Source organism: Phyllobates terribilis, unplaced genomic scaffold (genome assembly GCF_046119375.1).
Source record: "Phyllobates terribilis strain yellow unplaced genomic scaffold, ASM4611937v1 Scaffold_175__1_contigs__length_3988992, whole genome shotgun sequence".
In the NCBI taxonomy this organism is placed as follows: domain Eukaryota; kingdom Metazoa; phylum Chordata; class Amphibia; order Anura; family Dendrobatidae; genus Phyllobates; species Phyllobates terribilis.
Genome location: NW_027362935.1, coordinates 3,405,617 through 3,431,359, shown reverse-complemented (window position 1 = coordinate 3,431,359; position 25,743 = coordinate 3,405,617). Strand labels below are relative to the sequence as shown.

Here is a 25,743-nt window from a genome sequence, read left to right as displayed (position 1 = left end):
AGTCAGTGTTCCAGCAGAAGGAGACAACGTTTCAGAAAAGGCATTGTAGCAAACCAAAAAAGAAATTTTAAGCGCAGCAGAGTAACCAGCGCACATACCTGTTAGCTCAGGTGAGTTTAAAAGGCTGCTGTTGATAACAAGGGCATTTGCTAAATAGATGGTGTGTGTGCAACAATATACTGAAAGGTCAATTATATTGTGCAGCTTATCTCACCACCTGTAGTTATTTAGGTGAAAGCTCCAAAATGCTTGCCTAATATGTCTGTTTATCCAAAAGGAAGTAAAAAGGGAGAGCTAGAAAGATAGCATTGCATCACATTACATGGCAATGCAATGCACAGTTGCTGAAGTTGAACCAAAATGAGCTTGTAATCTGGCTTCTGCAACTTTGAACATGAAAAATCCAATGAGGAGAAGAAAAGCAAAGCCAAAGAGTCCATCCCAAAATCCGACAAACAAGCAAAATGAACAAAAAACATTGAATTCAATTCTTTCTGATTTTAGAAACTGCATTAAAGAAGGGGTGCACCGGTCCTGGAGATACTGCAATACCAGGTCAATGCGTGGAGTGGACAGAGCAAGCTCTTTTTCCATCTCCCTGTTCTAAAAATCCATTTAATATATGGTCCCCAGATAGGGGACGTATCAGATATTAAACTGATAAGAACAGATACTACACTTGATCTTAGCCAAAAGGCCGAGAAGCGATAACCAGAATTGGTTTCAAACTACGGAGCCACCCAAGGATCCTGAAAAGTCCATTTGTGGAGATGAGCTCCTGGACTCCCGTTAAGAAGACATGTTGTCAACCTCTAGATCCCTTACATGCCTGCACTTTTCGGCTTGCTGCTGCTGCAATCCACGCGTTTTAGATCTGCATAACTCCACCTCTTTAGACACAGCACCTTCACCCCCTGCTGTTCCCACCCGCCTCAACACCGTTGGAAGGGAGGAGAACCAATTAAGGCGGGGGGTGGGGTGGAACGAGCAGCTGTCTACCCTTAGCAGGAGGGCTCCTGATTACATACCTCTCCTGCTGCTGCTGCTGCTGGCTGTCCAGCAGCAGACTGAAGGTGGCTGCTGCTGTGCACAGGTATATAAAGGCTCAGAGCCTATTATGACACGCGCAGCCAGCGTTCCATTGCCACATTCCATCTACTGCAGGCAGGATACCTGGCTGGCTGAATGTCGCTGAGAAGCTCACAGAGACCGCCATAAGCAACAGTTTAACAGAATGCCACAGACTAATCAACCAAACTTTTTGGGTTGGGTTCTCTTTTATAGTCTGCAGGCATTAAATGAAAGAAGTCAGTGTTCCAGCAGAAGGAGACAACGTTTCAGAAAAGGCATTGTAGCAAACCAAAAAAGAAATTTTAAGCGCAGCAGAGTAACCAGCGCACATACCTGTTAGCTCAGGTGAGTTTAAAAGGCTGCTGTTGATAACAAGGGCATTTGCTAAATAGATGGTGTGTGTGCAACAATATACTGAAAGGTCAATTATATTGTGCAGCTTATCTCACCACCTGTAGTTATTTAGGTGAAAGCTCCAAAATGCTTGCCTAATATGTCTGTTTATCCAAAAGGAAGTAAAAAGGGAGAGCTAGAAAGATAGCATTGCATCACATTACATGGCAATGCAATGCACAGTTGCTGAAGTTGAACCAAAATGAGCTTGTAATCTGGCTTCTGCAACTTTGAACATGAAAAATCCAATGAGGAGAAGAAAAGCAAAGCCAAAGAGTCCATCCCAAAATCCGACAAACAAGCAAAATGAACAAAAAACATTGAATTCAATTCTTTCTGATTTTAGAAACTGCATTAAAGAAGGGGTGCACCGGTCCTGGAGATACTGCAATACCAGGTCAATGCGTGGAGTGGACAGAGCAAGCTCTTTTTCCATCTCCCTGTTCTAAAAATCCATTTAATATATGGTCCCCAGATAGGGGACGTATCAGATATTAAACTGATAAGAACAGATTTTTTGATTGAATATATCTTTTATTAGCACAAAAAATAAGTTAACAGACAGTGTACAGTGCCGCAGCCCAGTACACACAGAATTCTACATCATATTTACATAGCATGAGGATACGACGCACTAACTAGACACATCACACCCCTATGCTACACAAAACACTCAATCTGAAAGAAAAAGCATGTCAATCAATACAGTACGACGAACCGTGATAAGGGATGGGGATTGGGAAAAAGGGGATGGGGAGGGGAAAATCACAGGCCCGAAGCTTTATTGAAAGACAAGACACATAAGGGGAGAGGGGGAGGAGGGGTTTAGTCCTCGTCCTCGTCCTCCGGACCGTCCATGATGGAATAGTCTCTGAGCAGGCTGTGGATCAGCCTGCGGCAGTCCTGGATGGACATCCTCTCCCTCCTCAAGATGAGCCGGTTCCTGGCGACCCAAACGGCATCCTTGAAGCAGTTCATAAGGCGCCAAGCCTCCTGGATGGCTCCGACGGTATGAACCCCAGGGAAGAGTCCGTAAAGCACAGAATGGTGCGATAGGCTCGCCCTGGGGACAGAGTTCCTCAGGTCGTCCTCAAGTGCAGTCAATAGGCGCTGTGCAAATCCGCAGTCCCAAAAAGTGTGCAAAGATGTTTCCTCCACGAAGGGGCACCTTGGGCAGTACCGGGTCTTGCACAGGTTCCGGGCATGCATGAATGACCGGACGGGCAGTCCGCCCTGAATCGCCATCCACGACAAGTCCTTGTGCCCGTTGGTCAGCCTGTCAGACGACACATTTGTCCACACAGTCTCCAGCGTGTCCTGGTGAAGTCCTGTGATGTTCTCCACGTCATCCTTGGCTCTGATTAGCTTGTGGATAGTTTTGGGCTTCCACAAGTCGGGCTTGAGTCCCTCCAGTTGATGCTCCCCCACAAATCGAACGACGTCTCCGTAGAACCATGGCGTCGTCCAGTTGTAGGGGAAGGAGCTGTCCCACTTGTCCCAGCCGAGTCGCCTCCAAAGAGGAAGCAGGAAGAAGCGAGACATGGACCTGCCCGCGGAGCCATTCTTGACTTGCAAAGTCCGGCGGACACAATCACACACAAAAGAGGATCGCAGGAGGGTGGGGATATCTGGAACGCCCTTCCCACCCTTGCGAGGCTCCTTGTACATGACGGCCCGCCTGACTCTGTCCATCTTGGATCCCCAGACAAAGTGAAACACTGTCCTGGTAATGGCCCTGCACACAGTGACGTGTGGGGGCCAGGCCTGCGCCGTGTACTGCAAGACGGGCAGGACCTCATTACGCAGGACGAGTGCCTTACCCTCACAAGTGAGGTGTCTGAGGCTCCAGAGTCCGATCCGTTGCTTCACCTTGGCCAAGCGTTCTTGCCAGGACTTGAGGGCCGCTCCTTCCTTCCCGAACCAGACTCCCAGCACCTTGAGGAAATCCGGTTGAATGTTGAAGGGGAAGGGGGCGGAGGAGGCCGGCTGCCAATCCCCGAAGAGCATGGCTTCCGACTTCCTGCAGTTGACTTTGGCCCCTGAAGCCCGGCCGAACCTCTCACACGTCTGGACGAGGGCGTCGACTGAACCACGATCAGCGCAGAAGACGGTGACGTCGTCCATGTAGAGCGAGCACTTGACCTCGTGTCGTCCCGGACCCGGTGCGGTGATCCCTCTGATCTCTCCATTCTGCCGGATAGCCTCTGCGAAGAGTTCTATAACACAAACAAAAAGAAGAGGTGATAGAGGGCAGCCTTGTCTGACCCCAGAGAGGACAGGGAAGGGGTCAGTCTTCCAGCCGTTCACCAACACCGAGCTGTGGATATCAAAATACATCAGACGGACATACGAACAAAACATGTTACCCAAACCTAACCGGTGCAGAGCTCGGCCCATGAACTCGTGGAAAACCCGGTCGAAGGCCTTCTCCTGATCCAAGGAGACCAGGGCCGCGTGTGCGCGGCGGACCTTGATGTACTCGACCGTGTCCCGCACGAGAGCGAGGCTGTCTGCGATGCGACGTCCAGGGATGCCGCAGGTCTGGTCCGGGTGGATGATCCGTCCGATGACCGTCTTAAGTCGTGTCGCCATCGTCTTGGCCAGGATCTTGTAGTCCACGTTGAGCAGAGTGATGGGACGCCAATTCCTCAGGTCGCACCTCTCTCCCTTCCGCTTGTACAGGATCGTGACCATTCCTTCCCTCAAAGATGGAGGCATTCTACCCTCCACCACCATCTCCTCGTACAGGTCCAACAGGTCCGGACAGATGAGGTCTCCCAGCGCTACATAGAGCTCCGCTGGAAGACCATCACTGCCCGGGGTCCTGCCGGTCCTAAAGGATTTAGCGGCAGAGAGCAATTCGCCCACCATCAGAGGTTTGTCCAAGGCTGCCGTGCCTGCAGGATCAAGATGGTTAGTGATACCTGACAGGAACTTATCAGCAGCGTCGGGGTCGGTAGTCTTGTGGGAGTAGAGTTCGCTGTAGAAGTCGCTGACGACCCTCATCACGTCCTCCTTCCCACGTCGCATGTTTCCGCTCTCGTCTCGCAGCTCGTTCAGGGGCGTGTGACCGGCATGAAGTTTCCTGAAAAAGAATGAGTTACATTTCTCACCCTTCTCCAGATTCTCCACTTTGGAACGGAAGATGATTCGCTTGGACTCCTCCTCAAAGTGCCTTTTCAGGCTCTTCTTGGTCTCCTCCAGCTCCTCCCTCACGTCCCAGCCGCAGTGAAGAAGGTCCTGCAGCGACCGCAGCTCGCGCTGCAGCCCTCTGAAGTCCCTCCTCTTCTCACACTCCTGTTGTCGACCCTTGGCCTGAAAGAAACAGCGAAACTCAAGTTTAACATATTCCCACCAATCAGAGACTGTTTGGAAGCTACCCTTGTAGGACTGCCACATTGCGTAGGCTGCTCTCAGCTCCTCCACGACTTCATCCTGAGCCAGCAGAGCACAATTCAGCTTCCAGGAGCCGGGGCCGGACGGAAAACCGTCGCCGAGGACACCTTGTAAGTGAATGGCTCTGTGGTCGGAGAAGAAGCAGGAGACCATCGAGTGCCTACTCTGCCTGACTGCCCGAGAGGTGAACACAAAGTCAATCCTGGAGCGGAGTGAGCCATCGGGTCGGCTCCACGAATAGTTCGTGGAGCCTCTCCCCATGGAGCCCACCACGTCCTGAAGAGAGGCCTCGGTTACCATCTCGATGAGCAGCTTGGACGTGATGTCCAACTTGGCAGATGTGCCAGAACTACGACCGTCCTCCTCGATGGGGCAGTTGAAATCCCCGGCCATCACTAAGGTCCTGGTGGTGGCAAGCTGAAGCCGCAGGGTCTGGAAAAGCTCCAAACGCTCATTCTTCAGTGGGGACGCATACACGTTGATGAACCTGACAGGTTCCCCCGCCCAGTTGCCATCTACAACAAGAGCCCTGCCGCAGATGAGCTCCTGGACGGACTCAAGCGTGAATGCGCCCCCCCTGATCAGAATTGCGACCCCCGCAGACTTGCAGTCACCCCCACCGGACCAGTAGGATGGACCGTGGGACCACTCCCTGGCCAGATGTTTGAAGGACCTAGAGGAGGGAAGGGAACATTCCTGCAACATATAAACATCACACAACTGGGAAGTAAGGAAGGCATAAATAGTCTGACGTCTGAACTTGTCCTTGATGCTCCTGACATTAATGGAAAATAAGTTAATATTAGCCATCATGTAGGGAAAAAAGAAAAAGTTAGCGCAGGCAATACACCTTAGTTACCACTCCGGTCGGGTGGTCCCTCGTCGGTGTTGACTGCTGGTGACGGGATCACCAGCAGGCCCTCTTCCTATATCTGGTCAAGCAGCGCGGCCTCAATCTCGGCGACCACCAGTTCCTCCTCTTCTGGCTCGGCCACCAGGGTCTCAACCATGTGCTCCATCTCTTCTGGCTCAGGGAGGGTATCCTCCTTTTCGCCTACGAAATCCAGAATCTTCTTTTTGGAGGATTCAGTAGCAGGGCTGTCCTCCACCTTCCTCTTTCCCCGGGTTGGAACTGGGGAGACAAGAAGGGGAAAATCCTCCTCGGAATAGATAGCGGCGGGTGGAGGAAAGGTTAATTCCACCGCTACCATGGTCTGGGGAGGGAGAGTGGCTGCCGGGGCAGGGGAAAGGACACCTGCTGAGGAGTAGGGGAAGGAGGAAGAGGAAGTGGAATCCTCAGCAGGGGTGGCCGGGGTGGGGGGGGATTGGACGGGGGTGGCAGGGGGAGGGATCGAGAGAGGGGTGACAGAACTCTTACCCTCCTTTGACTTTTTCTTCTGCTTCGGAGCTGCTGGGACCGTCGCTGGGGCTTTGGCCACCGACTCCTTGACCGCTTTGGCCTTGGTCGTCTCGGCCTTGGCCGCTGGGGCCTTGGTCGTCGCGTCCTTGACCTTCACAGGCCTGGTCGTCGGGGCCTTGTCCTCCGTAGCTGGGGTCGTCGCAACCACCGATGCCCAGGATCTCTCACGCCTGGGGCAATCCTTGTACAGATGAGCCGCCAGCCCACACAGGTTGCAGGACGTCTTCTTCGGGCAGTCCTTCGAGCTGTGTCCCGTCACTCGACAAATCCTGCAGGCATCCTCCTTGCAGTCCTTCATCTCGTGGCCGTTCTTGCCGCATCTCCTGCAGTTCCGCGGCATGTCCGGGTAATAGATGAGGCCGTAGGAGTTGCCCAGGGAGAATGTCGGGGGCAGGTGCCGAAGTCCGTCTGAGTACGCCAGGTCCCTGTGAAGTCTAACGGTCACCGACCACTTACCTGTCCAGAAGCCGAGTCCATTCAGGATGTGAGAGGGTTCCTTCACAACCAAACAGAAGCGTCTCAGGAAGGTACAGATGTCTTGGCCTGGGGTGTGCGGGTTGCGCATGGAGACCGTGATCCTCCTTTCATCCCTCTGGATAGGGCAGCTACCTGTAAAGGCAGAGAAAGAATTATCCGGTCCTTTTGCGCTTACCATTTCCCAGAACCTCCTGCAGGTGTTCACAGTGGCGAAGGTGACGAAGAAGATCCCCGTCAAGAAGGTCTGGATGCTGAGGGTGTCCGACCTGGAGAAGCCTCGATCCAGCAGCATCTTCTGGCAGAACACGTCCGAGGACATGTCCGGCACCCTCCCATCCACTTCCTTCAGCTTCAGGGCCACCGTCTGCCGCATCCATGGCTCCAGGGCTGGAGCTTCGTGGCGGGGCTTCTGGGGTCCCTTCTGCTGGCCAGTCGTGGAGGCAGAGTCCTTGGGGTCAGAATCGGCTCCTGGCTGGGCCCTCCTGGCTGTCCCCAGCTCCAGGCTCTTCTTTTCGGCCTTCCTCGCTGCGCTTGCCATGGCTTTCCTCCTGCAGTTACTTCTTGGAGCTGGATCTGGAACTCTTCCCGGAATGGGTGGAGCTATGGAGATTCTTCTCCCGTCGTGTTCTGGACAAATTCCCCGAAAGGTCTTTGTCTCGATGATTTTCTTCCTCGAAGATTCCACAGGACAGCCCGATTCTTCTCCGAGTCTTCGTCTTCTTCTGGATTCTTTAGAGCTTCTTCCTCCCACCGATATCCGCCTTCGTTCTCTGATGTCAGCTGGGCTCCGAAGCTCTTCTCCTTCCGAGTTCGATCGCTCTCATCAAGTGTAGATCGTAGCTCTTGTGTTCTTAAAAGAACAGATACTACACTTGATTTTAGCCAAAAGGCCGAGAAGCGATAACCAGAATTGGTTTCAAACTACGGAGCCACCCAAGGATCCTGAAAAGTCCATTTGTGGAGATGAGCTCCTGGACTCCCGTTAAGAAGACATGTTGTCAACCTCTAGATCCCTTACATGCCTGCACTTTTCGGCTTGCTGCTGCTGCAATCCACGCGTTTTAGATCTGCATAACTCCACCTCTTTAAACACAGCACCTTCACCCCCTGCTGTTCCCACCCGCCTCAACACCGTTGGAAGGGAGGAGAACCAATTAAGGCGGGGGGTGGGGTGGAACGAGCAGCTGTCTACCCTTAGCAGGAGGGCTCCTGATTACATACCTCTCCTGCTGCTGCTGCTGCTGGCTGTCCAGCAGCAGACTGAAGGTGGCTGCTGCTGTGCACAGGTATATAAAGGCTCAGAGCCTATTATGACACGCGCAGCCAGCGTTCCATTGCCACATTCCATCTACTGCAGGCAGGATACCTGGCTGGCTGAATGTCGCTGAGAAGCTCACAGAGACCGCCATAAGCAACAGTTTAACAGAATGCCACAGACTAATCAACCAAACTTTTTGGGTTGGGTTCTCTTTTATAGTCTGCAGGCATTAAATGAAAGAAGTCAGTGTTCCAGCAGAAGGAGACAACGTTTTAGAAAAGGCATTGTAGCAAACCAAAAAAGAAATTTTAAGCGCAGCAGAGTAACCAGCGCACATACCTGTTAGCTCAGGTGAGTTTAAAAGGCTGCTGTTGATAACAAGGGCATTTGCTAAATAGATGGTGTGTGTGCAACAATATACTGAAAGGTCAATTATATTGTGCAGCTTATCTCACCACCTGTAGTTATTTAGGTGAAAGCTCCAAAATGCTTGCCTAATATGTCTGTTTATCCAAAAGGAAGTAAAAAGGGAGAGCTAGAAAGATAGCATTGCATCACATTACATGGCAATGCAATGCACAGTTGCTGAAGTTGAACCAAAATGAGCTTGTAATCTGGCTTCTGCAACTTTGAACATGAAAAATCCAATGAGGAGAAGAAAAGCAAAGCCAAAGAGTCCATCCCAAAATCCGACAAACAAGCAAAATGAACAAAAAACATTGAATTCAATTCTTTCTGATTTTAGAAACTGCATTAAAGAAGGGGTGCACCGGTCCTGGAGATACTGCAATACCAGGTCAATGCGTGGAGTGGACAGAGCAAGCTCTTTTTCCATCTCCCTGTTCTAAAAATCCATTTAATATATGGTCCCCAGATAGGGGACGTATCAGATATTAAACTGATAAGAACAGATACTACACTTGATCTTAGCCAAAAGGCCGAGAAGCGATAACCAGAATTGGTTTCAAACTACGGAGCCACCCAAGGATCCTGAAAAGTCCATTTGTGGAGATGAGCTCCTGGACTCCCGTTAAGAAGACATGTTGTCAACCTCTAGATCCCTTACATGCCTGCACTTTTCGGCTTGCTGCTGCTGCAATCCACGCGTTTTAGATCTGCATAACTCCACCTCTTTAAACACAGCACCTTCACCCCCTGCTGTTCCCACCCGCCTCAACACCGTTGGAAGGGAGGAGAACCAATTAAGACGGGGGGTGGGGTGGAACGAGCAGCTGTCTACCCTTAGCAGGAGGGCTCCTGATTACATACCTCTCCTGCTGCTGCTGCTGCTGGCTGTCCAGCAGCAGACTGAAGGTGGCTGCTGCTGTGCACAGGTATATAAAGGCTCAGAGCCTATTATGACACGCGCAGCCAGCGTTCCATTGCCACATTCCATCTACTGCAGGCAGGATACCTGGCTGGCTGAATGTCGCTGAGAAGCTCACAGAGACCGCCATAAGCAACAGTTTAACAGAATGCCACAGACTAATCAACCAAACTTTTTGGGTTGGGTTCTCTTTTATAGTCTGCAGGCATTAAATGAAAGAAGTCAGTGTTCCAGCAGAAGGAGACAACGTTTCAGAAAAGGCATTGTAGCAAACCAAAAAGGAAATTTTAAGCGCAGCAGAGTAACCAGCGCACATACCTGTTAGCTCAGGTGAGTTTAAAAGGCTGCTGTTGATAACAAGGGCATTTGCTAAATAGATGGTGTGTGTGCAACAATACAGTTATATGAAAAAGTTTGGGCACCCCTATTAATCTTAAGCTTAATGTTTTATAAAAATTGGTGTTTTTGCAACAGCTATTTCAGTTTGATATATGTAATAACTGTTGGACACAGTAATGTTTCTGCCTTGAAATGAGGTTTATTGTACTAACAGAAAATGTGCACTCTGCATTCAAACAAAATTTGACAGGTGCATAAGTATGGGCACCTCACCAGAAAAGTGACATTAATATTTAGTAGATCCTCCTTTTGCAAAAATAACAGCCTCTCGTCGCTTCCTGTAGCTTTTAATGAGTTCCTGGATCCTGGATGAAGGTATTTTTGACCATTCCTCTTTACAAAACAATTCCAGTTCAGTTAAGTTTGATGGTCGCCGAGCATGGACAGCCCTCTTCAAATGATCCCCCAGATGTTCAATGATATTCATGTCTGGGGACTGGGATGGCGATTCCAGAACATTGTAATTGCTCCTCTACATGAATGCCTGAGTAGATTTGGAGCGGTGTTTTGGATCATTGTCTCGCTGAAAGATCCATCCCCTGCGTAACTTCAACTTTATCACTGATTCTTGAACATTATTGTCAAGAATCTGCTGATACTGAGTGGAATCCATGCGTCCCTCAACTTTAACAAGATTCCCGGTGCCGGCATTGGCCACACAGCCCCAAAGCATGATGGAACCTCCACAAAATTTTACTGTGGGTAGCAAGTGTTTTTCTTGGAATGCTGTGTTTTTTTGCCGCCATGCATAACGCCTTTTTGTATGACCAAACAACTCAATCTTGGTTTCATCAGTCCACAGGACCTTCTTCCAAAAAGAAATTGGCTTCTCCAAATGTGCTTTTGCATACCTCAGCCGACTCTGTTTGTGGCATGCTTGCAGAAACGGCTTCTTTCGCATCACTCTCCCATACAGCTTCTCCTTGTGCAAAGTGCGTTGTATAGTTGACCGATGCACAGTGACACCATCTGCAGCAAGTTGATGCTGCAGCTCTCTGGAGGTGGTCTGAGGATTGTCCTTGACTGATCTCACCATTCTTCTTCTCTGCCTTTCTGATGTTTTTCTTGGCCTGCCACTTCTGGCCTTAACAAGAACTTTCCCTGTGTTCTTCCATTTCCTTACTATGTTCCTCACAGTGGAAACTGACAGGTTAAATCTCTGAGACAGCTTTTTGTATCCTTCCCCTGAACAACTATGTTGAATAACTTTGTTTTCAGATCATTTGACAGTCGTTTTGAGGAGCCCATGATGCCACTCTTCAGAGGAGATTCAAACAGGAGAAAAACTTGCAAGTGGCCACTTTAAGTAGCTTTTCTCATGATTGCATACACCTGGCTATGAAGTTCAAAGCTCAATGAGGTTACAAAACCCAAAAAAGTGCTTTAGTAAGTCAGTAAAAAGTAGGTAGGAGTACTTAAAACAAGAAAATGATAAGGGTGCCCATACTTATGCACCTGTCAAATTTTGTTTGAATGCAGATTGCACATTTTCTGTTAGTACAATAAACCTCATTTCAAGGCAGAAACATTACTGTTTCCAACAGTTATTACATATATCAAACTGAAATAGCTGTTGCAAAAACACCAATTTTTATAAAACATTAAGCTTAAGATTAATAGGGGTGCCCAAACTTTTTGATATAACTGTATACTGAAAGGTCAATTATATTGTGCAGCTTATCTCACCACCTATAGTTATTTAGGTGAAAGCTCCAAAATGCTTGCCTAATATGTCTGTTTATCCAAAAGGAAGTAAAAAGGGAGAGCTAGAAAGATAGCATTGCATCACATTACATGGCAATGCAATGCACAGTTGCTGAAGTTGAACCAAAATGAGCTTGTAATCTGGCTTCTGCAACTTTGAACATGAAAAATCCAATGAGGAGAAGAAAAGCAAAGCCAAAGAGTCCATCCCAAAATCCGACAAACAAGCAAAATGAACAAAAAACATTGAATTCAATTCTTTCTGATTTTAGAAACTGCATTAAAGAAGGGGTGCACCGGTCCTGGAGATACTGCAATACCAGGTCAATGCGTGGAGTGGACAGAGCAAGCTCTTTTTCCATCTCCCTGTTCTAAAAATCCATTTAATATATGGTCCCCAGATAGGGGACGTATCAGATATTAAACTGATAAGAACAGATACTACACTTGATCTTAGCCAAAAGGCCGAGAAGCGATAACCAGAATTGGTTTCAAACTACGGAGCCACCCAAGGATCCTGAAAAGTCCATTTGTGGAGATGAGCTCCTGGACTCCCGTTAAGAAGACATGTTGTCAACCTCTAGATCCCTTACATGCCTGCACTTTTCGGCTTGCTGCTGCTGCAATCCACGCGTTTTAGATCTGCATAACTCCACCTCTTTAAACACAGCACCTTCACCCCCTGCTGTTCCCACCCGCCTCAACACCGTTGGAAGGGAGGAGAACCAATTAAGGCGGGGGGTGGGGTGGAACGAGCAGCTGTCTACCCTTAGCAGGAGGGCTCCTGATTACATACCTCTCCTGCTGCTGCTGCTGCTGGCTGTCCAGCAGCAGACTGAAGGTGGCTGCTGCTGTGCACAGGTATATAAAGGCTCAGAGCCTATTATGACACGCGCAGCCAGCGTTCCATTGCCACATTCCATCTACTGCAGGCAGGATACCTGGCTGGCTGAATGTCGCTGAGAAGCTCACAGAGACCGCCATAAGCAACAGTTTAACAGAATGCCACAGACTAATCAACCAAACTTTTTGGGTTGGGTTCTCTTTTATAGTCTGCAGGCATTAAATGAAAGAAGTCAGTGTTCCAGCAGAAGGAGACAACGTTTCAGAAAAGGCATTGTAGCAAACCAAAAAAGAAATTTTAAGCGCAGCAGAGTAACCAGCGCACATACCTGTTAGCTCAGGTGAGTTTAAAAGGCTGCTGTTGATAACAAGGGCATTTGCTAAATAGATGGTGTGTGTGCAACAATATACTGAAAGGTCAATTATATTGTGCAGCTTATCTCACCACCTGTAGTTATTTAGGTGAAAGCTCCAAAATGCTTGCCTAATATGTCTGTTTATCCAAAAGGAAGTAAAAAGGGAGAGCTAGAAAGATAGCATTGCATCACATTACATGGCAATGCAATGCACAGTTGCTGAAGTTGAACCAAAATGAGCTTGTAATCTGGCTTCTGCAACTTTGAACATGAAAAATCCAATGAGGAGAAGAAAAGCAAAGCCAAAGAGTCCATCCCAAAATCCGAAAAACAAGCAAAATGAACAAAAAACATTGAATTCAATTCTTTCTGATTTTAGAAACTGCATTAAAGAAGGGGTGCACCGGTCCTGGAGATACTGCAATACCAGGTCAATGCGTGGAGTGGACAGAGCAAGCTCTTTTTCCATCTCCCTGTTCTAAAAATCCATTTAATATATGGTCCCCAGATAGGGGACGTATCAGATATTAAACTGATAAGAACAGATACTACACTTGATCTTAGCCAAAAGGCCGAGAAGCGATAACCAGAATTGGTTTCAAACTACGGAGCCACCCAAGGATCCTGAAAAGTCCATTTGTGGAGATGAGCTCCTGGACTCCCGTTAAGAAGACATGTTGTCAACCTCTAGATCCCTTACATGCCTGCACTTTTCGGCTTGCTGCTGCTGCAATCCACGCGTTTTAGATCTGCATAACTCCACCTCTTTAAACACAGCACCTTCACCCCCTGCTGTTCCCACCCGCCTCAACACCGTTGGAAGGGAGGAGAACCAATTAAGGCGGGGGGTGGGGTGGAACGAGCAGCTGTCTACCCTTAGCAGGAGGGCTCCTGATTACATACCTCTCCTGCTGCTGCTGCTGCTGGCTGTCCAGCAGCAGACTGAAGGTGGCTGCTGCTGTGCACAGGTATATAAAGGCTCAGAGCCTATTATGACACGCGCAGCCAGCGTTCCATTGCCACATTCCATCTACTGCAGGCAGGATACCTGGCTGGCTGAATGTCGCTGAGAAGCTCACAGAGACCGCCATAAGCAACAGTTTAACAGAATGCCACAGACTAATCAACCAAACTTTTTGGGTTGGGTTCTCTTTTATAGTCTGCAGGCATTAAATGAAAGAAGTCAGTGTTCCAGCAGAAGGAGACAACGTTTCAGAAAAGGCATTGTAGCAAACCAAAAAAGAAATTTTAAGCGCAGCAGAGTAACCAGCGCACATACCTGTTAGCTCAGGTGAGTTTAAAAGGCTGCTGTTGATAACAAGGGCATTTGCTAAATAGATGGTGTGTGTGCAACAATATACTGAAAGGTCAATTATATTGTGCAGCTTATCTCACCACCTGTAGTTATTTAGGTGAAAGCTCCAAAATGCTTGCCTAATATGTCTGTTTATCCAAAAGGAAGTAAAAAGGGAGAGCTAGAAAGATAGCATTGCATCACATTACATGGCAATGCAATGCACAGTTGCTGAAGTTGAACCAAAATGAGCTTGTAATCTGGCTTCTGCAACTTTGAACATGAAAAATCCAATGAGGAGAAGAAAAGCAAAGCCAAAGAGTCCATCCCAAAATCCGACAAACAAGCAAAATGAACAAAAAACATTGAATTCAATTCTTTCTGATTTTAGAAACTGCATTAAAGAAGGGGTGCACCGGTCCTGGAGATACTGCAATACCAGGTCAATGCGTGGAGTGGACAGAGCAAGCTCTTTTTCCATCTCCCTGTTCTAAAAATCCATTTAATATATGGTCCCCAGATAGGGGACGTATCAGATATTAAACTGATAAGAACAGATACTACACTTGATCTTAGCCAAAAGGCCGAGAAGCGATAACCAGAATTGGTTTCAAACTACGGAGCCACCCAAGGATCCTGAAAAGTCCATTTGTGGAGATGAGCTCCTGGACTCCCGTTAAGAAGACATGTTGTCAACCTCTAGATCCCTTACATGCCTGCACTTTTCGGCTTGCTGCTGCTGCAATCCACGCGTTTTAGATCTGCATAACTCCACCTCTTTAAACACAGCACCTTCACCCCCTGCTGTTCCCACCCGCCTCAACACCGTTGGAAGGGAGGAGAACCAATTAAGGCGGGGGGTGGGGTGGAACGAGCAGCTGTCTACCCTTAGCAGGAGGGCTCCTGATTACATACCTCTCCTGCTGCTGCTGCTGCTGGCTGTCCAGCAGCAGACTGAAGGTGGCTGCTGCTGTGCACAGGTATATAAAGGCTCAGAGCCTATTATGACACGCGCAGCCAGCGTTCCATTGCCACATTCCATCTACTGCAGGCAGGATACCTGGCTGGCTGAATGTCGCTGAGAAGCTCACAGAGACCGCCATAAGCAACAGTTTAACAGAATGCCACAGACTAATCAACCAAACTTTTTGGGTTGGGTTCTCTTTTATAGTCTGCAGGCATTAAATGAAAGAAGTCAGTGTTCCAGCAGAAGGAGACAACGTTTCAGAAAAGGCATTGTAGCAAACCAAAAAAGAAATTTTAAGCGCAGCAGAGTAACCAGCGCACATACCTGTTAGCTCAGGTGAGTTTAAAAGGCTGCTGTTGATAACAAGGGCATTTGCTAAATAGATGGTGTGTGTGCAACAATATACTGAAAGGTCAATTATATTGTGCAGCTTATCTCACCACCTGTAGTTATTTAGGTGAAAGCTCCAAAATGCTTGCCTAATATGTCTGTTTATCCAAAAGGAAGTAAAAAGGGAGAGCTAGAAAGATAGCATTGCATCACATTACATGGCAATGCAATGCACAGTTGCTGAAGTTGAACCAAAATGAGCTTGTAATCTGGCTTCTGCAACTTTGAACATGAAAAATCCAATGAGGAGAAGAAAAGCAAAGCCAAAGAGTCCATCCCAAAATCCGAAAAACAAGCAAAATGAACAAAAAACATTGAATTCAATTCTTTCTGATTTTAGAAACTGCATTAAAGAAGGGGTGCACCGGTCCTGGAGATACTGCAATACCAGGTCAATGCGTGGAGTGGACAGAGCAAGCTCTTTTTCCATCTCCCTGTTCTAAAAATCCATTTAATATATGGTCCCCAGATAGGGGACGTATCAGATATTAAACTGATAAGAACAGATACTACACTTGATCTTAGCCAAAAGGCCGAGAAGCGATAACCAGAATTGGTTTCAAACTACGGAGCCACCCAAGGATCCTGAAAAGTCCATTTGTGGAGATGAGCTCCTGGACTCCCGTTAAGAAGACATGTTGTCAACCTCTAGATCCCTTACATGCCTGCACTTTTCGGCTTGCTGCTGCTGCAATCCACGCGTTTTAGATCTGCATAACTCCACCTCTTTAAACACAGCACCTTCACCCCCTGCTGTTCCCACCCGCCTCAACACCGTTGGAAGGGAGGAGAACCAATTAAGGCGGGGGGTGGGGTGGAACGAGCAGCTGTCTACCCTTAGCAGGAGGGCTCCTGATTACATACCTCTCCTGCTGCTGCTGCTGCTGGCTGTCCAGCAGCAGACTGAAGGTGGCTGCTGCTGTGCACAGGTATATAAAGGCTCAGAGCCTATTATGACACGCGCAGCCAGCGTTCCATTGCCACATTCCATCTACTGCAGGCAGGATACCTGGCTGGCTGAATGTCGCTGAGAAGCTCACAGAGACCGCCATAAGCAACAGTTTAACAGAATGCCACAGACTAATCAACCAAACTTTTTGGGTTGGGTTCTCTTTTATAGTCTGCAGGCATTAAATGAAAGAAGTCAGTGTTCCAGCAGAAGGAGACAACGTTTCAGAAAAGGCATTGTAGCAAACCAAAAAAGAAATTTTAAGCGCAGCAGAGTAACCAGCGCACATACCTGTTAGCTCAGGTGAGTTTAAAAGGCTGCTGTTGATAACAAGGGCATTTGCTAAATAGATGGTGTGTGTGCAACAATATACTGAAAGGTCAATTATATTGTGCAGCTTATCTCACCACCTGTAGTTATTTAGGTGAAAGCTCCAAAATGCTTGCCTAATATGTCTGTTTATCCAAAAGGAAGTAAAAAGGGAGAGCTAGAAAGATAGCATTGCATCACATTACATGGCAATGCAATGCACAGTTGCTGAAGTTGAACCAAAATGAGCTTGTAATCTGGCTTCTGCAACTTTGAACATGAAAAATCCAATGAGGAGAAGAAAAGCAAAGCCAAAGAGTCCATCCCAAAATCCGACAAACAAGCAAAATGAACAAAAAACATTGAATTCAATTCTTTCTGATTTTAGAAACTGCATTAAAGAAGGGGTGCACCGGTCCTGGAGATACTGCAATACCAGGTCAATGCGTGGAGTGGACAGAGCAAGCTCTTTTTCCATCTCCCTGTTCTAAAAATCCATTTAATATATGGTCCCCAGATAGGGGACGTATCAGATATTAAACTGATAAGAACAGATACTACACTTGATCTTAGCCAAAAGGCCGAGAAGCGATAACCAGAATTGGTTTCAAACTACGGAGCCACCCAAGGATCCTGAAAAGTCCATTTGTGGAGATGAGCTCCTGGACTCCCGTTAAGAAGACATGTTGTCAACCTCTAGATCCCTTACATGCCTGCACTTTTCGGCTTGCTGCTGCTGCAATCCACGCGTTTTAGATCTGCATAACTCCACCTCTTTAAACACAGCACCTTCACCCCCTGCTGTTCCCACCCGCCTCAACACCGTTGGAAGGGAGGAGAACCAATTAAGGCGGGGGGTGGGGTGGAACAAGCAGCTGTCTACCCTTAGCAGGAGGGCTCCTGATTACATACCTCTCCTGCTGCTGCTGCTGCTGGCTGTCCAGCAGCAGACTGAAGGTGGCTGCTGCTGTGCACAGGTATATAAAGGCTCAGAGCCTATTATGACACGCGCAGCCAGCGTTCCATTGCCACATTCCATCTACTGCAGGCAGGATACCTGGCTGGCTGAATGTCGCTGAGAAGCTCACAGAGACCGCCATAAGCAACAGTTTAACAGAATGCCACAGACTAATCAACCAAACTTTTTGGGTTGGGTTCTCTTTTATAGTCTGCAGGCATTAAATGAAAGAAGTCAGTGTTCCAGCAGAAGGAGACAACGTTTCAGAACAGGCATTGTAGCAAACCAAAAAAGAAATTTTAAGCGCAGCAGAGTAACCAGCGCACATACCTGTTAGCTCAGGTGAGTTTAAAAGGCTGCTGTTGATAACAAGGGCATTTGCTAAATAGATGGTGTGTGTGCAACAATATACTGAAAGGTCAATTATATTGTGCAGCTTATCTCACCACCTGTAGTTATTTAGGTGAAAGCTCCAAAATGCTTGCCTAATATGTCTGTTTATCCAAAAGGAAGTAAAAAGGGAGAGCTAGAAAGATAGCATTGCATCACATTACATGGCAATGCAATGCACAGTTGCTGAAGTTGAACCAAAATGAGCTTGTAATCTGGCTTCTGCAACTTTGAACATGAAAAATCCAATGAGGAGAAGAAAAGCAAAGCCAAAGAGTCCATCCCAAAATCCGACAAACAAGCAAAATGAACAAAAAACATTGAATTCAATTCTTTCTGATTTTAGAAACTGCATTAAAGAAGGGGTGCACCGGTCCTGGAGATACTGCAATACCAGGTCAATGCGTGGAGTGGACAGAGCAAGCTCTTTTTCCATCTCCCTGTTCTAAAAATCCATTTAATATATGGTCCCCAGATAGGGGACGTATCAGATATTAAACTGATAAGAACAGATACTACACTTGATCTTAGCCAAAAGGCCGAGAAGCGATAACCAGAATTGGTTTCAAACTACGGAGCCACCCAAGGATCCTGAAAAGTCCATTTGTGGAGATGAGCTCCTGGACTCCCGTTAAGAAGACATGTTGTCAACCTCTAGATCCCTTACATGCCTGCACTTTTCGGCTTGCTGCTGCTGCAATCCACGCGTTTTAGATCTGCATAACTCCACCTCTTTAAACACAGCACCTTCACCCCCTGCTGTTCCCACCCGCCTCAACACCGTTGGAAGGGAGGAGAACCAATTAAGGCGGGGGGTGGGGTGGAACGAGCAGCTGTCTACCCTTAGCAGGAGGGCTCCTGATTACATACCTCTCCTGCTGCTGCTGCTGCTGGCTGTCCAGCAGCAGACTGAAGGTGGCTGCTGCTGTGCACAGGTATATAAAGGCTCAGAGCCTATTATGACACGCGCAGCCAGCGTTCCATTGCCACATTCCATCTACTGCAGGCAGGATACCTGGCTGGCTGAATGTCGCTGAGAAGCTCACAGAGACCGCCATAAGCAACAGTTTAACAGAATGCCACAGACTAATCAACCAAACTTTTTGGGTTGGGTTCTCTTTTATAGTCTGCAGGCATTAAATGAAAGAAGTCAGTGTTCCAGCAGAAGGAGACAACGTTTCAGAAAAGGCATTGTAGCAAACCAAAAAAGAAATTTTAAGCGCAGCAGAGTAACCAGCGCACATACCTGTTAGCTCAGGTGAGTTTAAAAGGCTGCTGTTGATAACAAGGGCATTTGCTAAATAGATGGTGTGTGTGCAACAATATACTGAAAGGTCAATTATATTGTGCAGCTTATCTCACCACCTGTAGTTATTTAGGTGAAAGCTCCAAAATGCTTGCCTAATATGTCTGTTTATCCAAAAGGAAGTAAAAAGGGAGAGCTAGAAAGATAGCATTGCATCACATTACATGGCAATGCAATGCACAGTTGCTGAAGTTGAACCAAAATGAGCTTGTAATCTGGCTTCTGCAACTTTGAACATGAAAAATCCAATGAGGAGAAGAAAAGCAAAGCCAAAGAGTCCATCCCAAAATCCGACAAACAAGCAAAATGAACAAAAAACATTGAATTCAATTCTTTCTGATTTTAGAAACTGCATTAAAGAAGGGGTGCACCGGTCCTGGAGATACTGCAATACCAGGTCAATGCGTGGAGTGGACAGAGCAAGCTCTTTTTCCATCTCCCTGTTCTAAAAATCCATTTAATATATGGTCCCCAGATAGGGGACGTATCAGATATTAAACTGATAAGAACAGATACTACACTTGATCTTAGCCAAAAGGCCGAGAAGCGATAACCAGAATTGGTTTCAAACTACGGAGCCACCCAAGGATCCTGAAAAGTCCATTTGTGGAGATGAGCTCCTGGACTCCCGTTAAGAAGACATGTTGTCAACCTCTAGATCCCTTACATGCCTGCACTTTTCGGCTTGCTGCTGCTGCAATCCACGCGTTTTAGATCTGCATAACTCCACCTCTTTAAACACAGCACCTTCACCCCCTGCTGTTCCCACCTGCCTCAACACCGTTGGAAGGGAGGAAAACCAATTAAGGCGGGGGGTGGGGTGGAACGAGCAGCTGTCTACCCTTAGCAGGAGGGCTCCTGATTACATACCTCTCCTGCTGCTGCTGCTGCTGGCTGTCCAGCAGCAGACTGAAGGTGGCTGCTGCTGTGCACAGGTATATAAAGGCTCAGAGCCTATTATGACACGCGCAGCCAGCGTTCCATTGCCACATTCCATCTACTGCAGGCAGGATACCTGGCTGGCTGAATGTCGCTGAGAAGCTCACAGAGACCGCCATAAGCAACAGTTTAACAGAATGCCACAGACTAATCAACCAAACTTTTTGGGTTGGGTTCTCTTTTATAGTCTGCAGGCATTAAATGAAAGAAGTCAGTGTTCCAGCAGAAGGAGACAACGTTTCAGAAAAGGCATTGTAGCAAACCAAAAAAGAAATTTTAAGCGCAGCAGAGTAACCAGCGCACATACCTGTTAGCTCAGGTGAGTTTAAAAGGCTGCTGTTGATAACAAGGGCATTTGCTAAATAGATGGTGTGTGTGCAACAATATACTGAAAGGTCAATTATATTGTGCAGCTTATCTCACCACCTGTAGTTATTTAGGTGAAAGCTCCAAAATGCTTGCCTAATATGTCTGTTTATCCAAAAGGAAGTAAAAAGGGAGAGCTAGAAAGATAGCATTGCATCACATTACATGGCAATGCAATGCACAGTTGCTGAAGTTGAACCAAAATGAGCTTGTAATCTGGCTTCTGCAACTTTGAACATGAAAAATCCAATGAGGAGAAGAAAAGCAAAGCCAAAGAGTCCATCCCAAAATCCGACAAACAAGCAAAATGAACAAAAAACATTGAATTCAATTCTTTCTGATTTTAGAAACTGCATTAAAGAAGGGGTGCACCGGTCCTGGAGATACTGCAATACCAGGTCAATGCGTGGAGTGGACAGAGCAAGCTCTTTTTCCATCTCCCTGTTCTAAAAATCCATTTAATATATGGTCCCCAGATACAGGACGTATCAGATATTAAACTGATAAGAACAGATACTACACTTGATCTTAGCCAAAAGGCCGAGAAGCGATAACCAGAATTGGTTTCAAACTACGGAGCCACCCAAGGATCCTGAAAAGTCCATTTGTGGAGATGAGCTCCTGGACTCCCGTTAAGAAGACATGTTGTCAACCTCTAGATCCCTTACATGCCTGCACTTTTCGGCTTGCTGCTGCTGCAATCCACGCGTTTTAGATCTGCATAACTCCACCTCTTTAAACACAGCACCTTCACCCCCTGCTGTTCCCACCCGCCTCAACACCGTTGGAAGGGAGGAGAACCAATTAAGGCGGGGGGTGGGGTGGAACGAGCAGCTGTCTACCCTTAGCAGGAGGGCTCCTGATTACATACCTCTCCTGCTGCTGCTGCTGCTGGCTGTCCAGCAGCAGACTGAAGGTGGCTGCTGCTGTGCACAGGTATATAAAGGCTCAGAGCCTATTATGACACGCGCAGCCAGCGTTCCATTGCCACATTCCATCTACTGCAGGCAGGATACCTGGCTGGCTGAATGTCGCTGAGAAGCTCACAGAGACCGCCATAAGCAACAGTTTAACAGAATGCCACAGACTAATCAACCAAACTTTTTGGGTTGGGTTCTCTTTTATAGTCTGCAGGCATTAAATGAAAGAAGTCAGTGTTCCAGCAGAAGGAGACAACGTTTCAGAAAAGGCATTGTAGCAAACCAAAAAAGAAATTTTAAGCGCAGCAGAGTAACCAGCGCACATACCTGTTAGCTCAGGTGAGTTTAAAAGGCTGCTGTTGATAACAAGGGCATTTGCTAAATAGATGGTGTGTGTGCAACAATATACTGAAAGGTCAATTATATTGTGCAGCTTATCTCACCACCTGTAGTTATTTAGGTGAAAGCTCCAAAATGCTTGCCTAATATGTCTGTTTATCCAAAAGGAAGTAAAAAGGGAGAGCTAGAAAGATAGCATTGCATCACATTACATGGCAATGCAATGCACAGTTGCTGAAGTTGAACCAAAATGAGCTTGTAATCTGGCTTCTGCAACTTTGAACATGAAAAATCCAATGAGGAGAAGAAAAGCAAAGCCAAAGAGTCCATCCCAAAATCCGACAAACAAGCAAAATGAACAAAAAACATTGAATTCAATTCTTTCTGATTTTAGAAACTGCATTAAAGAAGGGGTGCACCGGTCCTGGAGATACTGCAATACCAGGTCAATGCGTGGAGTGGACAGAGCAAGCTCTTTTTCCATCTCCCTGTTCTAAAAATCCATTTAATATATGGTCCCCAGATAGGGGACGTATCAGATATTAAACTGATAAGAACAGATACTACACTTGATCTTAGCCAAAAGGCCGAGAAGCGATAACCAGAATTGGTTTCAAACTACGGAGCCACCCAAGGATCCTGAAAAGTCCATTTGTGGAGATGAGCTCCTGGACTCCCGTTAAGAAGACATGTTGTCAACCTCTAGATCCCTTACATGCCTGCACTTTTCGGCTTGCTGCTGCTGCAATCCACGCGTTTTAGATCTGCATAACTCCACCTCTTTAAACACAGCACCTTCACCCCCTGCTGTTCCCACCCGCCTCAACACCGTTGGAAGGGAGGAGAACCAATTAAGGCGGGGGGTGGGGTGGAACGAGCAGCTGTCTACCCTTAGCAGGAGGGCTCCTGATTACATACCTCTCCTGCTGCTGCTGCTGGCTGTCCAGCAGCAGACTGAAGGTGGCTGCTGCTGTGCACAGGTATATAAAGGCTCAGAGCCTATTATGACACGCGCAGCCAGCGTTCCATTGCCACATTCCATCTACTGCAGGCAGGATACCTGGCTGGCTGAATGTCGCTGAGAAGCTCACAGAGACCGCCATAAGCAACAGTTTAACAGAATGCCACAGACTAATCAACCAAACTTTTTGGGTTGGGTTCTCTTTTATAGTCTGCAGGCATTAAATGAAAGAAGTCAGTGTTCCAGCAGAAGGAGACAACGTTTCAGAAAAGGCATTGTAGCAAACCAAAAAAGAAATTTTAAGCGCAGCAGAGTAACCAGCGCACATACCTGTTAGCTCAGGTGAGTTTAAAAGGCTGCTGTTGATAACAAGGGCATTTGCTAAATAGATGGTGTGTGTGCAACAATATACTGAAAGGTCAATTATATTGTGCAGCTTATCTCACCACCTGTAGTTATTTAGGTGAAAGCTCCAAAATGCTTGCCTAATATGTCTGTTTATCCAAAAGGAAGTAAAAAGGGAGAGCTAGAAAGATAGCATTGCATCACATTACATGGCAATGCAATGCACAGTTGCTGAAGTTGAACCAAAATGAGCTTGTAATCTGGCTTCTGCAACTTTGAACATGAAAAATCCAATGAGGAGAAGAAAAGCAAAGCCAAAGAGTCCATCCCAAAATCCGACAAACAAGCAAAATGAACAAAAAACATTGAATTCAATTCTTTCTGATTTTAGAAACTGCATTAAAGAAGGGGTGCACCGGTCCTGGAGATACTGCAATACCAGGTCAATGCGTGGAGTGGACAGAGCAAGCTCTTTTTCCATCTCCCTGTTCTAAAAATCCATTTAATATATGGTCCCCAGATAGGGGACGTATCAGATATTAAACTGATAAGAACAGATTTTTTTTTTTTTTTTTTTTTTTCCATATTCCAGTTTATTTTCATTTTAACTTTAGAATTTCCATTTTTTACAGGGGGGTACATATGGTGCAACAAGAACATCACAAGGTAAGTACATTCCAATCTTTTTGCTTCCAAATTTCATTAGCTTTTTTATCACCAAACAACACCTTATCTCTCCAGAAATATAAAAACATATAACTTAGGCATAACTTAATACATTCTTGTACCGATACTTCCTTATGTTTAAAAATCAAAATATTCCGAGTTTTCCAAAGCGCCATTTTCACACAAGATAAAATTATCCATACAACCTTGAACACTTCATCCTTGACACCCAACCCGTAAAAAATCCTATTAAAATCTAGAAAATTAACACCACTTAGAGCTTTAACTAAATTACTAATCTTTCTCCATACTAATTGCGCATAACAACAGTTCCAAAAAATGTGCATAGCTGTTTCGCCAGCAGCACATTTACGTCTTGGGCATTTTTCAAACCGTACCAATCCTCTTCTATATTGGAAATCTCGAGTTGGCAGACAGTCTTTAATACTACACCATATTAAGTCCTTGTGTTCATTAGTCAAACACTTAAAATTTGCATTAATCCAAATTTTATCTACAACATTATCGGAAAATCGCTCTACCGGACTAGCTATCACCCTGCTTTCTAAGACTTTTAAAATGTTCTTATGATTTCCAAGTATTTTAAGATCCATATTCATTAATTTAAAATCCCTCAGAATTCTTTCTAAAATAATATAATTCCCAGATGGCATAAACTTATATGGCCGATCCAAATGCATTTGTAACCATTTGTATTTGCTAATAAAAAAACCCAAATTGTATGTTAAAAAGGTTTTCAGCCTAGAAACTGGTCCTAATAAAGTGCATATGCAATTAGCTAAATACTTGGCATAAATGAAGGTTCTGATGTCTGGGAAGCCTTTCCCTCCTTTCCTTTAATTTTGTACAACTCTTCCCTTTTTACCCTTTCCATTTTTGACTTCCATAGGAAATTAAAACATAACTTAATTATCTTTTTCATTACATTAATAGGAGGTATAAAAACAGTTGAAATGTATAAAATTATCGGAAGTAAGACCTGCTTTATTATCAAGATTTTGCCTTCCATTGTTAAACTTCTCAAGTTCCAAAAATCAATCTTTTTCCTTACCCTTTCAAGCAGGGACTCCCAATTCCTCACATTCCCACATGTCTCTGTAAAAAATACCCCTAAAACTTTAATTTCCATTACTCTCATCAGCTTGCAATCCGAATTTAAAAGAAATTTACCCATAGTTAAAACACCTGATTTTTCTAAATTTATTTTAAAACCAGATGCTCCACCAAACCACACAACTGTCCTTAAAACTCTATGAAGACTCTTAATGTCCCGCACTAAAACTGACACATCATCCATATAAGCTAAAACCTTCACTTGGTCATTCCTACTGCCAGGAATAAAAAAGCCATTAATAACTTTATCTTTCCTAAAAGCAGTTAAAAGGGGTTCTATTGCACAAATGAAAAGTATAGGCGACAGGGGGCACCCCTGCTTAACCCCACAATTAATATTAATATTTTCCGATAAAAAACCATTAATAGAAATCTTACTAAAACATAACTTATACAGACATTTAATACGTTCAATAAAAACACCAGGACATCCTATTTTTTTTAAAACGGCAAATAAAAACTCATGAGCAACCCTATCATATGCCTCCTCAAAATCAAGGGAAACAAGGGCCAAGTCCTGCTTCCTATCAGCCACATCCCATATTATATCTCTCAGTAAGATTAGCGTGTCGGTAATCTTACGATTCGGGACTGCACAAGACTGATCCACCTCAATAACCGACCCTATCACACTCTTTAATCTATTGGCCAATAGTTTTGCATATACTTTATAGTCTGTATTTAGCAGCGTAATAGGCCTCCAATTTTTAATCAGTTCTTTTCCTCCTTTTTTATATAATAAAACAATAAGGCCTTCTGCCCATGACTTGGGAATATTAAAAGAGGACTCCACTTCTGAAAACAACTCATAAAAATCTTCCCCTATAATATCCCACACAACCCTGTAAAACTCCACAGGGAGGCCA

At 46.0% G+C, this 25,743-nt stretch overlaps 13 non-coding genes and 1 pseudogene across 13 annotated transcripts; all 14 read right to left on the bottom strand.

Annotated features, from left to right (window-relative positions):
- Positions 1 to 518: 518 nt before the first annotated feature.
- LOC141212430 (U2 spliceosomal RNA) lies at positions 519 to 709 on the bottom strand. Its single transcript, XR_012282188.1, has one exon. It is a non-coding gene; the product is annotated as a U2 spliceosomal RNA (small nuclear RNA).
- Positions 710 to 1,824: 1,115 nt separating this feature from the next.
- Positions 1,825 to 2,017, bottom strand: LOC141212488 (U2 spliceosomal RNA). Its single transcript, XR_012282244.1, has one exon. It is a non-coding gene; the product is annotated as a U2 spliceosomal RNA (small nuclear RNA).
- Positions 2,018 to 7,579: 5,562 nt separating this feature from the next.
- LOC141212526 (U2 spliceosomal RNA) lies at positions 7,580 to 7,659 on the bottom strand (annotated as a pseudogene).
- Positions 7,660 to 8,774: 1,115 nt separating this feature from the next.
- LOC141212427 (U2 spliceosomal RNA) lies at positions 8,775 to 8,965 on the bottom strand. Its single transcript, XR_012282187.1, has one exon. It is a non-coding gene; the product is annotated as a U2 spliceosomal RNA (small nuclear RNA).
- Positions 8,966 to 11,731: 2,766 nt separating this feature from the next.
- LOC141212426 (U2 spliceosomal RNA) lies at positions 11,732 to 11,922 on the bottom strand. The gene has a single exon (XR_012282186.1). It is a non-coding gene; the product is annotated as a U2 spliceosomal RNA (small nuclear RNA).
- A 1,115-nt stretch (positions 11,923 to 13,037) lies between these two features.
- On the bottom strand, positions 13,038 to 13,228 carry LOC141212425 (U2 spliceosomal RNA). The gene has a single exon (XR_012282185.1). It is a non-coding gene; the product is annotated as a U2 spliceosomal RNA (small nuclear RNA).
- Positions 13,229 to 14,343: 1,115 nt separating this feature from the next.
- Positions 14,344 to 14,534, bottom strand: LOC141212424 (U2 spliceosomal RNA). The gene has a single exon (XR_012282184.1). It is a non-coding gene; the product is annotated as a U2 spliceosomal RNA (small nuclear RNA).
- A 1,115-nt stretch (positions 14,535 to 15,649) lies between these two features.
- Positions 15,650 to 15,840, bottom strand: LOC141212423 (U2 spliceosomal RNA). Its single transcript, XR_012282183.1, has one exon. It is a non-coding gene; the product is annotated as a U2 spliceosomal RNA (small nuclear RNA).
- Positions 15,841 to 16,955: 1,115 nt separating this feature from the next.
- LOC141212422 (U2 spliceosomal RNA) lies at positions 16,956 to 17,146 on the bottom strand. Its single transcript, XR_012282182.1, has one exon. It is a non-coding gene; the product is annotated as a U2 spliceosomal RNA (small nuclear RNA).
- A 1,115-nt stretch (positions 17,147 to 18,261) lies between these two features.
- On the bottom strand, positions 18,262 to 18,452 carry LOC141212421 (U2 spliceosomal RNA). Its single transcript, XR_012282181.1, has one exon. It is a non-coding gene; the product is annotated as a U2 spliceosomal RNA (small nuclear RNA).
- A 1,115-nt stretch (positions 18,453 to 19,567) lies between these two features.
- Positions 19,568 to 19,758, bottom strand: LOC141212420 (U2 spliceosomal RNA). Its single transcript, XR_012282180.1, has one exon. It is a non-coding gene; the product is annotated as a U2 spliceosomal RNA (small nuclear RNA).
- Positions 19,759 to 20,873: 1,115 nt separating this feature from the next.
- On the bottom strand, positions 20,874 to 21,064 carry LOC141212480 (U2 spliceosomal RNA). Its single transcript, XR_012282236.1, has one exon. It is a non-coding gene; the product is annotated as a U2 spliceosomal RNA (small nuclear RNA).
- Positions 21,065 to 22,179: 1,115 nt separating this feature from the next.
- On the bottom strand, positions 22,180 to 22,370 carry LOC141212419 (U2 spliceosomal RNA). Its single transcript, XR_012282179.1, has one exon. It is a non-coding gene; the product is annotated as a U2 spliceosomal RNA (small nuclear RNA).
- Positions 22,371 to 23,482: 1,112 nt separating this feature from the next.
- Positions 23,483 to 23,664, bottom strand: LOC141212507 (U2 spliceosomal RNA). Its single transcript, XR_012282257.1, has one exon. It is a non-coding gene; the product is annotated as a U2 spliceosomal RNA (small nuclear RNA).
- Between the last annotated feature and the right edge of the window lie 2,079 nt (positions 23,665 to 25,743).